The 4,677-nt window shown below is 31.9% G+C and overlaps 1 long non-coding RNA gene across 1 annotated transcript; it reads left to right on the forward strand.

The window, feature by feature from the left end:
* The first annotated feature begins 862 nt into the window (after positions 1-862).
* LOC133301233 (uncharacterized) lies at positions 863-4,390 on the forward strand. The gene is made up of 6 exons (XR_009750159.1): positions 863-1,097; positions 1,564-1,622; positions 1,711-2,156; positions 2,560-2,668; positions 3,303-3,376; positions 4,165-4,390. It is a non-coding gene; the product is annotated as an uncharacterized LOC133301233 (long non-coding RNA).
* The last annotated feature ends 287 nt before the right edge of the window (positions 4,391-4,677 follow it).

Raw genomic sequence — 4,677 nt, forward strand, 5'->3', positions numbered from 1 at the left:
GGTTCACGTTACTCAAAAATTGAATCCTTTAGATATAAATAGATCAACGGACAAGATTGAGAATGTAATTTACAGTACTGGTGTATCCTGACCCTTTAAAATATCACAAAATTATTGATTTAAATTTACAAACTTTTTCCTGACAATAAAATCTTTTTCTTCCGTTTAATAAGTAACTCAACCAGACGTACTTTTCGAAAGCATCAAAATCAAAAAGTGAAATAATTTTAAATGTGTAAGCTGAAGTCAAAAAGTCAGTCGTTATCATGATGGTCGATCTTGTTAATCCACTGATATTGAATCACACATAAATAACAACTTCTTGTTGCATGCCAACGTACGACATACAAGAATAACATCTGGTTTTTTACGCAAATCACTTACAATTAAATTATCTAATTATGTTGCAATTTCTGAGTTGCTTTATTCTAACAGGTTTGTACTATTGATATTATTTAACAGTCATACATAGCATCTTATAACTAATTCCTCCTCTATGTTTGCACAGTGGCCTCATATATGATTTTGAGAAATTAACTTAAGGATCGATCAAGTTACATTATATACTATCGATATTACATAGTATAATTCAGAAATTAACTATGTATTACGAACAGTATATAGTTTTTTGATCTATTCAGAAATCATGTATTATCCGTAATACATAGTTAATTTCTAAAACATACTATGTACTACCTGTAGTATATGTGTAACTTGACCAATCCTTAAGTCAGGTCACATCACTACAAGAAAAGCGGGATCCGGTGGCGGTTTCTCTCGGGCGGTTCAGTATAATTGACTCTGAACACAAAGCTCAACTTGTATCTCATTTAATTTAGTTTCGTAGAGCTTCCAGATTTTATTCCTCTTTATTTTTCCTTTACCTTCCCAAGTTTTCTTTCTTAATTTCTCATTTCCATGCACGATAACACAGCACACACACTTCAGTCTATAACACACAGAATTAGATAAAGCCTCTCTCTCTCTCTCTCTCTCTCTCTCTCTCTCTTTCATTCTTTTGCATGCGCTAGAGTTTTCTTCAATTGTAGCTCTATTTCTCAACATCAATACGAAACCTTCCACGGTTCTTCATGAAGGTAGCACTATTTTCAATGACTGCGATTTCCTTGATTCTTTTTTTTTTTTTTTTTTTGTAATAAATTTCCTTGATTCTTTGCATGTTTAGTTCATTGAATCCTGTGTTAGTAGTATCGAATTATTATTGTATTATTAGTAGTAGTTCATTGAAAAAATATCTTATTTTTTCAGGCTTTCTCATTTTCAACATCCCGAACGGTTTGATTGATATATTTGATGTTGCAGATTCTGTGTATGTAGCTTGAACATTACATGTTTGATGGAATGTCAATGTCAATGTCAATTCTTATGAATTGCTGATTGGGTTTTGAGTGTGTGTGATGGTCAATTTCATGCTCTCACTAGTTTTATTAGTCGCCAATGGCCATGTCCTATGAGCCTAAATATAGAACTAGGAAATGATAGTTGGAAAATTAGTTGCATGTGTCTCTCTAATAGATTATGCTTATGACACCTCCGTCACAGTTCAGAAACTTGAACTTCCCACACTGGCAATCACTGGTTGGAGGATAGCTGGATTTCTGGTAATTCGTTAAAAACACCAACTACTTTATCAGGTTGGAGGTTGTAAAAATGGTATTATTAAACAAGATTACACATATTTTTTGGCAGATGGGCATGCTAGAAAATCGCTGAGTTGGACCCATCGCATAGGAGCTGCAATTGAAGTAGCAAAGGGAATTCAATTTTTTCATACAACGATTGTCCCTGTTGTATATTCCAATGATCTTAAGATAAAAGATGTTTTGTTGGATCAGAATCTTGTTGCAAAAATCAGCAGTTATAACCTGACGTTGTTATCTAACATGGGAAAGTTACAAAGAAAATAATTGTGAACTTTTTTAATGAGGAAAAAAATCATAAGTTTGCTTTTTTGTATTTTCCTTCAAAACAAGTCTTGAGTTGGTACTGATCACCTTGGCTTATCCTTGCAGGTTCGGCATGGTTGTTCTTCCAATGGATTCAAAAATTCTAGCATTAATATAAGATGTGTGATAGAACAATCATAAAACCTGTATCGGTTACTTGCAGACTCAGATGTCATGGCCTCACATAAGGTACATAGTTTTTTTCTTTTCTCTTTTGACTTTTAGTTCTGGTTTGATATAATTGATACATCTATGAAATCCATTTAAAGTGTAGTTTCACTGTGTATGAAGTATGTGCACAACATGATTCTAAATTTTTTTATAGAATGATTAAAGTTTTATTTGATAACTCATCTGAAAGTTCATGCAAAGAAGGCCATTTTGTTTTAGGAGAATGGTAAGAGTTTGAGAGGATAATAGCAATTGGAGTGAGAATTTGGGAATGAAAGGGAGAGAGTTCGGATTGTGAATGTAAGAGGGGAGTAGGATGGACTCGGCTGTGTTGAGGAGTATTTATAGGAAGGGAAGTGGGGATTGGGTGGACTAGATAACACAACGTGGCATAATTCTATGGTTTTATAATACTTGGCAGGAAAAACAGAGAGCCAAGATACGGGAAATATTGACAAATGTGTGAAAGAAAAGTTGGTGGACTTCTGTGATGTGCTCAACATACAAAAGTTAAGATTGGTATGAAGAAGGTGAGTATTGACCTAATATTTGTTCTTTCTGGTATGGTATCATAGGCTTTGTCTTTTCAAAAAAAAATTATTAATAAGACATTATTTCAAGAGGAACTGTTTACAAAGTTGATGGAATTTTTGGAGTCCCCACATGCTACGACTGATGTTTTGCTTGCCGATAAGGAAAAGTTTTTTTTTCCCTCTTTCTTTTCTAATTTTGTTTTTGTAAAAGGATAAGGATCAAGTGTCTTTTTTTTAAAATTGTGACATAAATTTAATCCACACTATTACCTCTCATAGATAGTACAAGTATTCATGTTATTTTTGAAATAGTTTTGTACACCAATCAAATATCTTAACAAGTTATAGACTTTCCAAACATAAGAGAAATTCAACCATGATATAAGACTCATTTTTTTTCTTCCAATTTTTATCATATTTAACTTGTGAGCTCAGTATGCCAATTATAATTCAACAGTTGAATCAATCAAAATTCAAAAGTACTCGCTTTAAGCTAGTTGACCATGTGTTCCCTGCCTTGTATTAGTAGTATCATTGAATCCTGACCCTTGGTATAAATATACTGTTTTAATTTGTTTTATAATTTTATTTTGTTGGAGTTAGTTTTCTGAAGCTTGTTTCTATTCTACAGAAAGGTAAAAAGCATGCCACAAAGGCAACCCCAAGCAAATCTTCTGGGGAAGCTTCTGAAAAACCTGCTAAGGGGTATTGTTAAATTATCCTTGACATTCATTATGGCTTGATGCATATTTGATATGCTCTAGCCTTTTTTGGGCACACTCTTGCATTAAAACCTGGTGGTTAATGCTTGATTCTTCATGCAGCATGTGGTGATCTAATTTATCGTGATGATTCAATATCTTCATGTTGCTTAGTAAGTCTTGTTTTGATAATTGGAACAATCTGAAAGTCTTAATAATTCTTGTTTAAATATAATAATTGAACCCCTTAGCTCTAATATACCATTGGTACTCATAGCAAAAGAAAAAAAAAAGTTCCTTTTGGTCCGTAATGCAATTGTAAGTTTACATCGTGAATCTTATGCTTGTGGTCTAGTGACCTTAAGTTTTGTTTTTTAAGGAGGTAAAAAAATTTACTAGTTAAGAACTAAAAGCTGAGCCTTTGATAATAGTTGATTTTGTTGGTTAATGTTACATTTTATAGTAGATTTTCTTCAGTTCCATTTGCTGGAATTGTGCATGTTCTTATAGTGTCTCGAGGAAGTTTCTTTTTTGATTATTTGCAATTGCTTTTGAAATGTTCTTATAATGTTCATGCCTCTTTGGCATTTAGATGAACAAAGCATGATAAGTTGTTTTCATCTGGATATGAATATTCTATTGCTGATGCGACTTCAATTAGTACCATGTCTACTCTGGTGGATTATTAGTTATAGTTTTTTGTTGCTTCAAAAAATTCATGGCTCAGATTTCTCTATCCTTTTGTTTCCATGGAAAATCTGGGATGTAATTTATCTCATTCTGAACTTTCAGATGCAAAAGTTGATTCTCAGGAAGATGAAGATATTTCAGTGCCAAAAGGTGAAGATAATAATGAGGAAAGTAAATCAGAGGAAGAGGAAGATAAAAGGAAAACTAACAAATCTACTTCAAAATAGAATGTGATGGAGATTCAAACAGCACCTGTGAAGAAGACCACTGGTGTACAAGTCATCAGACATAGTAGATATTTAGGTTTAAATATTCGTAATTTTATTGATACTCTGATTTTATTTATGTTTAATTTGTAAAAAACATATTTAATTTTTTTTAATCATATATTGGATTCTATGAATTTTTAATGAAAGACATTTTGAATTTATTATTATTATTTTGTGTGTTTATTTTAGGATCATATTTAATTTAATATAAATTTGATGATATTATATTGACAGACTTGAATACTATAAATTAATAATGTGTTTCAAATAATAATAATACTGAATATAATATAAAACAGAGGCTGCTGAATCTTCAACTTTCACGAGGTTTAAAACAGCTGCTTTA

This window comes from Gastrolobium bilobum, unplaced genomic scaffold, assembly GCF_033153095.1.
Source record: "Gastrolobium bilobum isolate Gb01-03AN ecotype WA unplaced genomic scaffold, APGP_CSIRO_Gbil_v1 utg33064, whole genome shotgun sequence".
In the NCBI taxonomy this organism is placed as follows: Eukaryota; Viridiplantae; Streptophyta; class Magnoliopsida; order Fabales; family Fabaceae; genus Gastrolobium; species Gastrolobium bilobum.